Here is a 13,274-nt window from a genome sequence, read left to right as displayed (position 1 = left end):
ACTTTATTTTATTTTATTTTATTTTATTTTATTTTATTTTATTTTTGCCAATATTTGACCCTTTTGTTTAGTGCTATACAGCAACTAAACAGGTAATATATATACCAATATATATACCAATATGAAGCACATCTTTTCCTTTGGTCTTCTGGCAAGGATCCTTAGTTTCTGGAAAACAACTCTGTTCTACTGAAGCCACCAGATCCATGCCAGCTGATAAGGAGAGCTGAGTAAGTCCAAATCAAATACAGGCCATCATGTTTTATTTTCAAAAATAGGAGAAGGTTTCTGACCATCTGCCGGGAAAATAATGTAGGATTAGCTGGGAGTTTCTTATTTCAAAGCCTGATCTTTTATCACTGTTTTAATTTCCACCTAGGTATACACCTTGGAGAGGTGGCTACTTCTCATCATGAGCAAATCTGTTAATTGTGACAAACACATGAAACAGAAAAGAAATGAGGAAAAAGAAATTAGGAGAAAAAAATCAGGAAAAAGCAAGTCTGAGAGTGGGGAAACAGACCTTACAGGATTGGAAGTGGACACATCTTGTACTGCAGGAAGGTGGTACACTCTTTCCAAAATATGCTTCACAGCAACCTTTCATGGTCTCTGTATTTAATTGGCACTTATTTTCACCTGTGCCAATGAGTAACTGGAGTCTCAACTTCTCCAGGCCTGGACGTGGCTCTCTTGACAGAAAAGTGCATGCAGCTCAGACACACTTCTGCTAATATATCAGTCCTGAGGGCCCAAGATAGACAGGCCATGGGAGAAAAGGGCAGAAGCATTTTGAATGGACATAAGACAGAAACTCAAAATTTACAGTCATGAATCAGTAATTTAGAGTGCTTAACAAATCACCATCAAAGGTATCTGGAAAAGCAGGTTTAATATAGGTGTGAGTGAGTCCAAACTCAGCCCTAGAATGGTTTATATCTAAATGATTTAACATCTCTTAATCATTGACTAATTTAATACTTTAAAAATTATTTGATAGCGTTTACTATAAGCACAGCAGAAATTTAACTATAGATCTGAGATGGCAACAGTCAACCTACACTTCCTATAGGGTGTAGGTTGTGTGAACATGCACGCACACACATAGAAGTATGTACAAAGGTATCTATGCCTGTTAAAAATTCCCCTCGAGTTCAATGAGATATATCAAATGCCTTTGCCTTTCTCCATGGGCAAAGCATCTAGCCTCAAGGAGTTGGGGGTATCAGCCTAGGCCCCAAGGTCAGCTTCTGGCAATGGTCCTCTGAGAATCACAAATGAGAGCTGGTGAGCTCCAAGAGTCATCCCACTCAGAGAGTGTGGCGGGTTGACCTTGGCTGGACACCAGGTGCCCAACAAAGCCACTCTATCACTGCCCTCCTCACCTGGACAGGGGAGGGAAAGTATAACAAAAGGTTCATGAGTCAAGAAAAGGACAGGAATAGATCATTCATCAGTTGCCATTATGGGCAAAACAGACTTGACTCAGAGAAATTACTGGAATTTATTAATAATCAAAATCAGAGTAGGAGAATCAGAGGCAAAACAAATCCTAAAAACATCTTCCCCTTGCCCCTCTCTCCTTCCTAGATTTAATTTTATTATTGATTCTCTACCTCCTACCCCACAGTGGCACAGGGAGAGAGGGAATGGGGGTTATGGTCAGTTCCTCACATACTGTTTCTGTCGCTGCTTCCTCCTCAGGGAGAGGAGTCCTTTTCCTGCTCCACCATAATGTTCCTTCCACAGGAGACAGTCCTCCATTAACTTCTCCAGTGTGAGACCCTCACACGGGCTGCAGTTCTTCATGAACTGCTCCAGCGTGGGTCCCTCACAGGGTCACAAGTCCTGCCAGTAAACCTGCTCCAGCATGGAGTCCTACCTCCATGGGTCTTCATGTCTCTGCCAGGAACCTGCTTCCAGTGCAGGCTTCCCACAGGGTCATAGCCTGTGGATGCTTTTTTTGGGCATCCACCTGCTCCACTGCAAGGTCTCCAGGGCTACAGGGGCAAATCCATGGACTGCAGTGGGACAGACATGCAGGTCTTCACCATGGGCTGCAAGGGAAACTGCTCCAGTGCCTGGAGCACCTTTCCCCCAGCCTTCTCCACTGACCTTGGTGTCTGAATAGTTGTTCCTCTCACATATTCTCACTGCACTCTTCTCTGGCCACAATTACTTCTGCACAATAACTTTTTTTTCCTTCTTAAATATGTTATCAGAGGTGCTACCACCATTGATGGTTGGATTTGCCTTGGCCAGTGGTGGATCCATCTTGGGCCGAGAAGGAACTGGCTGTGTTGGACATGGGGGAAGCTTCTAGCAGCTTCTCAGAGAAGGCACCCCTGTAGTCCTCCCACTACCAGGACCTTGCCACACAAACCAAATTACCGATGGAGATGCTGGTTGCAGCCCACTGTGGTCCAGGACAGCTCAAAGGGCTTCACTCAGGACCACTGTTCATAGGGTTGTGAGATGACCAGCTTTAGTCATCCCAGCCAAAATCCGAGAGTTTTAACTAGAACTTTCCTCAAAGAAGTCGAATAGCAACAACATTGTTCCACTTAGGCTGTTATTCAGAAAAAAATAAGGTTTCAAGGCTATTCATTAGAAAACTGGAGTCTGTCAGGCAACAGAACAGATAGTGCTTCTGATAAGTTTAAGGGGAACTTAACTGCCCAGGAACCATTAGTCAAAGCAAAGGCCTATCAAGAATTCCTTCATATAGAGTGTCAGGGAGGAAATGGGGGGTTGTACACTGCCATATACACGAGGTCACCATATCTTCTGGCATCCTACTCCAAGGCTGATTGGTGTTTAATTTCAGGACCAAATCGACAAAGGCTTCAGATTAGGCATTTTCTTAGCCACTTTTTCAATGAGTTTGCATCCCAACAAATACCATTCGGCTACTGAAGGCTTGAGCTATGGTCTTGAGGCATTACTAGTGTTTTGGGTTTAATCTACGTTAAAAATACAAACAAACAAACAAAAGAGAATGAGGACTGAGTTGTTTTTACAGGCTCCTGAATGGCTGTATATAGTGCGAAGGCCGCAGAAATGAGATCCTTGAGAAGGTGTTAGAGAGACTTCTTGATGCCTCTCAGCCCAAGATAATGTACATCAGCTGATTTCCAAACTATATGGGAGCCTAAAGCAACGTGAGCCAGCCATAATAAAAGAGGTACACACAGGCAGGCTACACACAGTTCAAGAGACTTTCCTCCCCAGCACCTCCCACTCCACACCAGCACACGCCCCAACTCCCTGTTACCAAAAAAAAAAAAAAAATAGTCATGAATACACCAATCATCGTGAATTAATGCCAGACGTCCTCTTGGAAACACCAGCTTTGTTTGGAGTCAGTGTGTTCAGGCTGATTCATGTCAACTGTCCTTGGGTGTGCGGGTCTGGTCCAGAGATCACGGAGGGTTGGAAATACTCCCAAATATTGCAGTTGTCAGTAACAGCCCAGACCTGAGTGCCCTCGCAGTTTCATTTTCTCCATTTTGGCTGCTTTAACAAACCTCCTTTGCCCTCCCTCAGCCAGCTGCCCACTGGCTTTGTTCTTAAGAGAAGCAAGCCTAGCCCGGGTCCAGACGAAAACCAAATAGCAAAACACAGCCTAGCTTTCTGTTTGCTTCCCCTGCCAGCAGCCAAATGAAGTGTTTGCAAAAACCTACTAGTTTCAGCATTTTGCTGAATTGCAGCCTAAAAACAGTGTGCCAAACCTCACAGTGCAAGCCTGGCACCCAGACAGCTACAGGGCTGTAGGAACTTGGTTCCTATCTCCAAGTGACTTGATTTTCAGCAGATCAGGAGCAAAGCTTCCAAATAACAGCACTTGGGAATAAGGCCAGGCTTCCCACTAGACCATTTTCTTTTTACACACAACCCTTCCCCAAAACTAAACCAGTTTGTTGCAACAACAGCATGCTCTCTGTAAGAGTCTGTTGACAAAATCTGGGCCTTTATTCCAATACTGAAAGGAAAAGGGAGTCAAGGGAGCCCTTAATCTTGTTAAGATCTCAGAGGACTCTCAAACATTAATTGGCCTGTCTAGACCAACTCTGTGTCTGGATGCTGTTATTGCAGCCTTTCTTGCAAATGTTGAAGCTAGAGCTTGGGACAACACCAAAAAAATTGAATTTCCATTCTTTACATTGCATTATCCTATTTCCTGCTGGTAGCCTTTTTTCTTTCAGTTCTTAACAAAAAAGAACACACTTTTGCATTTTTATTGGATTTAGTATTGTTAAGTTTCCATGCTTTGTAGCTTCTGGGGGGAAAAAAAAGCTAGGGCTGTGATTACCTCAGAAGGAAAATACATAATTATGTTAAAGAGTAAACCTAGGACTAAGGGTGCTTGTCTGGCACAAATGTCATTGTGCAACACAACCGTGAGGGAAGGCCCTCTGCTGAGCTCCACAGCAAGGTTCAAGTTTACGTCTTGAATTTGGGTAAAATCTAAAGAAAACAAAAAGTTCTGAATGAGGCAGAATTTTCCACCAGACCACAGTCCATGGGGGATTCTTTCTGGAGAAGAGGATGCTTCATTTATCCCTGTGGACTGGTGCTTGCCTGGTGCAGTGCTGCAACACTGGTGGGAAAATCCAGGGTTTATCTGAAAGCAGATGACTGTGAAGAAACACACCAGCCCACATAGAGCCCCCAGGTGTCCCCCCTGCAGAAACCCCTGCTGCACCAACACCATCCACAGACCCCAAACATGGGTTAGTCACAGAAGAAATTGATGTCTATCCTTGCACCAGGGCAGCTACATCCAGGTAGGGGTGTCCAGCCCATTTGTCTCTGGTAGGGGCATCAGTGCACTTATGCAGAAGCATCTCTCATGAGGCTGGGGGCATCCAAAGGATGTTATGAGTGTCACACTTCTCAGAAATGACTCATAAGTCATTCCAGCATTGCCAGGATAAGAAATTGCATGACAATAAAGCAGTATTATTTGCTTCCTGTTAATTAGCCAGAAAGGTGGTAAATATCAAATACTCATGAGAATCATGTGATGTATACAAATACTCATGGTCCCCTCTCATCTCAACACTATTTTGGTCTTTTTTTTTTCTTTGGATGTTTCTGGAAGTGGGTTGTCTTGAGAATCCTCTAGGATATGACAGCACACTGAGGGCAATCTAAATGTGCAGCACAGGAAGGAAAAGCAGCAGCTACGCCTCCCTGCTTCATTAATCACTGTCATATCCTTTGCCCTACAGTGGTTCAGAGAGTTGGTATGACAGCACTGGCTGCAGCAGCATTCACCTTTCTAGCAGAGCAGAAAATGAAGGGTAGATCCACACATTCCCCTGCGCCTTCACTAGGCATGTGACCAGAGCTTAACTGGGAGGTGCACGATCTGCATGTGGCAGCCAAGTAACTTGAAAATCTCTTCTGGTCAGAGGCAGAGGTTCAACCTGGTTATAGAGAGGGTGAAAAGTGATCCACTGCTCCTCTGTAGCACACCTTGTAAGGAAAGCCAAGGCTGTGTCTTCTTCTCTTGCCCTGTTGGTGACTGGGAGAAGGTTCCCTGTCTTCCTCTGCTGCAGTAGACAAGATTGGTGCTGACAGATGCCTGAAACGCATCACTGGCATCTGTGTGACCTGTAGTCAGTCATGCACGTGGGTATCACCTGCCAGTGGTCACCCTGCTCAAATGGTCAGACTCACAAGCCCCATATACATGTTGGCCAAGCAGCTGTGAAACCTTTATGAAATAGATGACACCTGCCACCGCTGTGGATGTGACAACATCCACAACATCTCTTCCGCACAGATGTAGCAGTGCCTTGAGACGGCTGATGGATAAGTCTAAGACTAGAAGGGACCTCCTCTGTCCTGGAGCTCTGGCTATGTGGTTTCTCAAGCCTGTCATTCCATGAATCACAACCATCTCCAAGCTTGTGGAAAAGGCAAGAGTGCATGTCTCATGAGGTAGCCAGCCAGTGTTGTTTCTTCCTGTCTGCTTTAGGGCATCTCAGCACAAGTCCTCAACTTATTTTGATCTGGCTAGCAATTTTAGTTGCTCTGCTTTCAAATATTTTATTATAGGTGCCTTAAAGGATAGTAAGTTTTTCCAGGATGTGGTGACCATCTTCCCACCCATCCCTGCATAATTTGCACATCTAAAAATATAATTGCTTTGAAAAATGTCAGCTGGACAACTTCTGCAGTGTAAACAGAGGCTCTTCAGCATCACCTATTCAGGCACAGAAATGCAATTGCATGTTACTTTTGGAAACTGGAGCTTGTGCACATCTCTCTTCAGTGAATATCACAATTCTGTTAAAAGAGCATCTAGGAAATGTTTTTTAAACTTGGCTCCATACGCCCACACAACCATTCCCTGACCTGAGCCAGCACCAAGAGATAAAGCACTCTCGTTTTTGGGTAAGAAGATGAGACACTGAATGGTTTATGGATGTACTGCATTTGCAAGGCAAGTTTGTCATAGTGGCGGAGGGGGACAGTCTACAGGGATGACTTCAGTAAGAAGCTGCTAGAAGCTTCCCCCACGTCCCCTGGAGCCAATGCCAGGCGGCTCCCGGATGGACCCCTGCTGCTCAAGGCCAAGCCCATCAGCAGTGGAGGTAGCTCCTCTGGGGTAATAGATTTAAGAAGTGAAAAAAAGTTACTGTGTAAGAGCCACTGCAGCCAGAGAGAGGAGTGAGAATTTGTTAGAGAAGCAACTCAGTGGTGAAGGTCAGTGAAGAAGAATGTGAGGGAGGTCCTCCAGGGGCCTGTGGTAAAGACCATGGTGAGGCAGGCTGTTCTCCTGTAGCCCACAGAGGTCCACAGGGGAACAGACATCCACCTGCACTCCTGGAAGAATCCAGGCCAGAGAAAGACAAGAGTCTGAGAAGACCTCCCCCTGCAGAGGAAGGAGCAGCAGAGATGTGTGTTGGAATGAGTGCAGCCCTCCCCATACCCCTTCATTGCTGGGGGATGAGGTAGAGAAATTGGGAGTGAAGGTGAGCCCAGGAAGAAGGGAAAGATGGTGGGTTTTTTTAGCACTTGGTTTTATTTCTCATTACCCTACTTTGATTTGATTAGTAATAAATTCAACGGATTTCTCAAAGTTGAGTCTGTTTTGCCTGCAACAGTAATGTCAGTGATCTCTCCCTATACTTATCTCAAACCACAAGCTTTCCATTACATTTTCTCTCCCCTGTCCACCTGAAAAGGGGAGTGATAGAGCACCTTTGAGGGACATGTGGCATCCAGCCAGGGCCAGCCCACCACAGTGGACCACAGAGGTAACCATACAGCTGCATTTTAAAAGTCTCATCAACCCCCCACACCAGAGACAGCCGTGGTGCAAGGGCAGAAAGCAGTGCTGAGGCAATGCTTTAGTGCTCTGAGGAGCACCTTGCAGAAGGGATGTGATGCTATCCCAGGGATAAGGTGATGCAAAGGCCCTGAGACATCCTGGGATGGAGGCCCAAAGCCAGTTTGCCTTTCTCTTTCCATCATTTTTTCCTTCATGCTGCTGCCAGCTCCTTTATTACACCTGCTAAAATCTCTCCAGACACTAGATCACCCATTGCAGGGTCACAACTGGAGCATGCACAGATATCCTAAGAGAGATAACACTCTGAAACTGGTGAAGATGCCCCAATGTCCAACATCCATTCTGGTTTTTGGAGCAGAGAGCACCACAGTGGCACTCAGAGTTTAGGGACCCTGTGGTCAAATTTATCTCTGTAGTGGCCCAGGGAGTGAGCAGCATGGGAGAGATGAGAGTATGTGAGCTCCACACCTTCCTGATAAGGCCCTGAACAACTTGCAGCATACAAATCACATCTTGTATTTTTAAATCATACCTGGCAAATGCACCAATGCTGAAGGTCAAAGTCTCTACAGAAGAAGAAATGTCTGGAGGCCCAACATCTGGGTTGCTCAGCCTGCTGATTGTGCAGGTAGGTGGAGGTTTGTGAAGCAGATTCAGAACTACATAGAAATTTTGCTTCCATAAGAAGAGATACAAAGCATAGTGAGGAGAAGGGAAAAAAGCCCTAGGACAGGTCAAGAATTAAGAAAAAAACAAGGCAGGAGAGTGGGTGAAGCTTAAAGGGAGAGAAAGAGAAACAAAGCAGAACAGCTTTGGATATCAGATAGTCAAAAGCAATGTCTGTCACTGGTACCAGTTTGTAATCTGAATGTGATACAAAGCAAAATGAAGAACTGAAGCTCAGTTCTCTCCATGCCCCCTCTCACATGCTGCTTCCTGTGAGCAGCACAGTGTGGTCTGCCACATCCAGCTGCCAAAAGGCACTGGACCCCCACACTGATCAGGAGATCAGAATCTGGCTTGATGCAAGGACACCTGAATAGTGCCAGTCAGAACAAACACTTCAGGAAACCACAGGAGCCCACCCTGGTGCATGGGGACTTTTTTCTGTCTGTGGTCAAGCCTTGAGAAGGCAGCTAAGGATAGTTACAGCTTGCAACTTCTCTACATAGCTTTACTAAGCATCTGTGTGTGACGTCAAGGCTTTTAACACAAACGTGTTAGTTCATTGATAACACACCAACTCATTGTATTTCATTCATAAACTTGTATTTAAGATGAAGAAAATTATTAGCACCTGGCAGACTCTCCTAGTGAATACTGAGCAGGACCTGCCAGTCCTTAGGTGGGCTGTGTTGATTTCCTGGGAACCTGCCCACACAGCAAAGAGCAGACTCATCTGGGGTGAAATACATACCTTAGTCATTTCCAGGAACTAATTTCAATTTCAGATAAACTCTAAATGAAAAGCACTAGACCCAATCCCTGGTGTATTGGGTTTATGTCTGAGGGTTTCGGTAGCAGAAGGGCTGCAGGGGTGGCTCATATGAGAAGCTGCTGGAAGCTTCCCCAGGTCCAATGGAGCCAATGCAAATCAGCTCCAAGATGGACCCACCACTGGCCAAGGGGGAGCCCATCAGCATCTGTGCTAGCACTTCTGGGGTAACAGATTTAAGAAGGCACCAGTGAAGAAGAAGAAGAAGGAGGAGGTCCTCCAGGCACCAGAGCAGAGATTCCTCTGCAACCTCTGGTGAATACCATGGTGTGGCAGGCTGTCCCCCTGCAGCCCGTGGGAGTTCACGGTGGAGTGGGACCATCAGGACCAGCAGCCTGTAGAGGATTTCATGTCCAGAGCAGGGGGCATGCCCAAGGGAGTCTGTGACCCCATAGGAAGCTCACGCTGGAACAGGCTTCTGGCAGAACCTATGTGTGGTCCCATGGACAGAGGAGTCTGCACTGGAGCAGGTTTGGTGGCAGGACTTGTGAACCCCCAGGGGACCCAGGCTGGAGAAGTCTGTCCCTGAAGAACAGCACCCCAAGCAAGGGACCAATGCTGGAGCAGTTCACGAAGAGATGCCACCTGTGGGAAGGACCCACATTGGAGATGTTTGTGGAGGACTGTCTCCCACAGGAGGGACTCCGCAGTGGAGCGGGGAAGGAGTGTGAGGATTCCTTCCCCCGTGGAGGAAGCAGTGGCAGAGACGATGTGCAATGAGCTGACTGCAGCCCCCACTCCCCACTCCCCTGCGCCACTGAGGGCTAGGAGGGAAAGAAAACTGGGGCTGAAGTTGTGACCAGGAAGAAGGGAACGGTGGGGGAAAGGTATTTTAATGTTTATTCCTGTTTCTCCTTATCTTACCTGTGACTTAACTGGTAATAAATTAAATTCATTTCCCCAAGCTGTTACTGTTACTGCTCATGTTACTGCTGTTACTGTTTTGCTCATGACAGTTAACAGCAGAGTGATTTCCCTATCCTTAACTCACAAAACTTTTGTTATAATTTCTCTACCCTGCCCAGTTTGGAAGGGGGAGTGACAGAGTGACTTTGGTGGCCAGCCAAGGTCAACCCACTACAACTGGAAGCAAAACACACACCAACCATTTTGTCCTCCATATACACACCACATACGCACTTATTCTTCATGACTTGCTTCCTCAAAGACGTCTTCACAGGTGCACCAACAGCTGGTCCTGACACACCAGCATTTGTCTACAATCAGGCCAAACCAGCAGATATTCTCCCCAGACAAAAAGCTGTGAAAATGCACATATCCCCAAGAAGGAAAAAATTTCTCGTCTCCTCTCCAGGAGTCTGTTGGTCTCCCACTCTGCAGACACCCAGCACAAGCAAAGTGCTGCATTTCAGCTTCGTGATTTGCCACAGCCTTGAAATTCTCTTTCCCTCTTTGGACACAGCTGCTTTCCAGCTCAAGCACCTTGCAATACTCCTTGGCATTTACCCTCCTGCTCCCCAAAGAGTCTTGTTCCTGAGTCACAGTAGAGGACATTGGGAGCACATAAATCCACCAGCATCCCCTAGGAAAATGAAGGATCCTCTAAAAAAAAGTCAGGACTCTCTAGAAAGGAAAAAAACACATCAAGCACACAACAACAAGCACACCTATCAAATTATTAAATATTTATTGCAAATTTAATAGGTCAGTTACAAAAGCAAAATATACCAGAAGAGCAAGCTGGAAGGAAAGGGAAAGTACAATTACAGGCTGCTGCTCTGTTGCAGCACTCCCAATTTCCCCTGTAAGACACTAGTAAATAACCTGACTTTCCCATGATAAAATCTGATGCTGCTATGCCTGAAGTTGGTGCCTCTAGCAGTTTCCTCATTTCTGCAACTCTCTGTACCACTCCTTCCTGTTGGACATGATAGAACATCTGTGCCACAGCTGTAGTAATATTATCCCTGTAGCTGTCCCTTTTACTGAATGACACGTTTGAGTGGTCATGAGACTTTAAAGTGGTTTGGGGAGACAGAAGCTTGTCTTAGATATGCTCACAGGAGCTTGGAGAGGTTAACTTGTGAGAAGGTAGCACAAGCTGCTGGATCTGGTTCCCTGCTCTTTTTTTCCTTCTCCATTTTCTTTGTTCTTCTTTTTCCCTCTCATTTTTGTGTTTCCTCCCTCTCCATTGCATGCCTGTGGGGAAATGGAACATGGATGTTTGTGAGGGTCATGGCACGGCATGAGGTCTCCAAAAATACAGTGCTTTTTACTGGCCTACATCTAAGTGCTGCTGATTAATTCTTTTGAGGGCACCTAAATTTAGACCCACAACTTCCTCTTCCACAGTCCTTCCACACATCCAAGGAGTATAGCAATATAAACTTATTTATTTGGCATGGGGTGGGGGGCACAAGCATTCATCTAAGTTTCCAGAACTTCTGCAAGATAAACTATCTACAGACTGATTTTTGAAGCTTTCATTGCATTTCTACTCTGTCCCTCCTCGGGCCACATTCTCTGACTTTAAGAAGCAAGCAAACCCATGTTCCTGAAGGCCAAAGCCGTGTCTTCGAGTACTTCCTGATTCCCTTTGGATTCGTCAAGAGCTATCCATTGGCCACCATCCTATCAAGTGACTCCTGGGTATGACACAGCATATAGCAACTTGTGTAATTTCCTACTTCCCCACAGTCAACTTGTGTACTTTTAACAGCCACCGTGTGGCGACTTCGGGGAGAGAAATATGTTGCATTTATGGCCGTGAGGAAAGTGGGTGGGAGTGAGGGCACATGAGAAGCTGAGGCCCCCGTGGTTGAGTTTCTGTGTGTGTGGGACAGCTACAGCATTGTTGAGCTAAATAATGAGGCACTCTGCAGTTTATAAGAAGGAAAAAAAAAGAAGAAAATAGGATGTGTTTTCTGGGTGGGTAGATTTTTTTTCCCCATCCAGAGGATCCACATTCCTCTGTATCATTTTTATTATGCACTGTCATGATAGTAATTACTACAGTCTAAGAATCAAGCATAGATCACATACATTATATTACTGTCCAGTTATTTTAGGCATTCATACAACAATCCAACAGCAACATTTTAGACTTCAAACTGCTGTATGTCTAAGTACTTGATTAGAAGCACAGCAGGAGGAAAATGCCACAGATAGGATCTGAGGAGAGGGGGGCACCTCTCCTCATAGTTCAAAAAGGGTTTACCCACCCACATTCACCTACAGAATGCTGCAGTAAGAATTTATTATCTGGGTGGGTTGTTTCCTGCCTTTGCTTGCACTGGCTTCTGCAAAAGCCACATGACGCTAGACTGAGCTGGGGCATTCTGGAGCTGGATTTTGAAGGTAGTCTGGGCTTCTGTATCATTTTATCCTGCTGGGTAGCAGGTGGCAAAGCAAGATGCCTTGGCTCATGAGGTTTTCCTGCTTTCCCTTGAGCCAGTAGCCACAGCTGCACCTTCTCAAAACCACACATGGCACATGTACTAGCTGCCTCTGTCTGCCACAGGGCACATGGACACAAGAGCAGCAGGGAGCAGCTGGAAGAAAACCCAAAAGCTGGCAGAAGCCACAAAGCCCTCACAGTGCTGCTTCTCACCCTCAGACATCTTAGCCACCAAAGAAAAAAAGGGGACGTGCACGGCATCAAATAGGCAGGGGAAGAAGCAGAGAGAGCAGCACCAGAAATGCTTCAGGAAGGCAAAACCGGGTCTGGAAACGGCTAGGTGGGACATGACCTGCTGAGGTGCAACTAAAGTTGCACCCAACAAGCAGTGAGAAGAGCAAAGGGGATGCAACTACAGGGCCAGAAAAGAGCCTAGTGGTTCTGCAGCTGTAGTAAGCTACACATTTAGTATACTCGCAGAATACAAGCTGACTTATTTCAGCGTCCACCATAAACAAAGTAATATATCAAGGCACATCCTGTTGAGATGGGTTGATACCTGTATCAAGCTAAACTGTCCTTTGTGTTCTTTTTATTGAAGAAGCATGTTTTTTATTCAAGACCTACACTAAGTCTTTCCATCCTCTACTCGTGTATCCCAGAGCAAACCTTCCACAGGCTGGTAACCTGCAGAAACACCCCATTCGTCACACACCTGGCGCCAAGTAACCCAAAACCTAATATCACCTACTCCAAAATGAAATCCTACCAGCCCAAGGGAAGGAAGGAAGGACTGCGGCAGCCCTGTTTTGCACTCGTGCAGTCTGTGCGGGCAGTGGTGCACCAGCATGTGGTAGAACAAAGGGTATCTCCAAAACAGAGAGAAATAAACTAGGTAAATGGGAATTTAACGTTTCACGACAGAGTCCCCTCGGCAGGGAAAGCTGAGCTGTTTCTGTGAGGACTCTTTACGCTCCTGGCAGAGTCCCTCCAAGAGGGAAACTCCGAAAGATGCTCAGTGTCTCGGCTGGATTCCAGTGTTTACCCGGGTAGGCACCGCTCGTGTCGCTGAGCCCTCTGCGCTGCAGAAAGCCCGCATCCCACAGGGAAACGGC

Source organism: Pseudopipra pipra, chromosome Z, assembly GCF_036250125.1.
Source record: "Pseudopipra pipra isolate bDixPip1 chromosome Z, bDixPip1.hap1, whole genome shotgun sequence".
In the NCBI taxonomy this organism is placed as follows: Eukaryota; Metazoa; Chordata; class Aves; order Passeriformes; family Pipridae; genus Pseudopipra; species Pseudopipra pipra.
The sequence above is the reverse complement of the archived record's forward strand: the minus strand, read 5'-3'. Positions refer to the sequence as shown.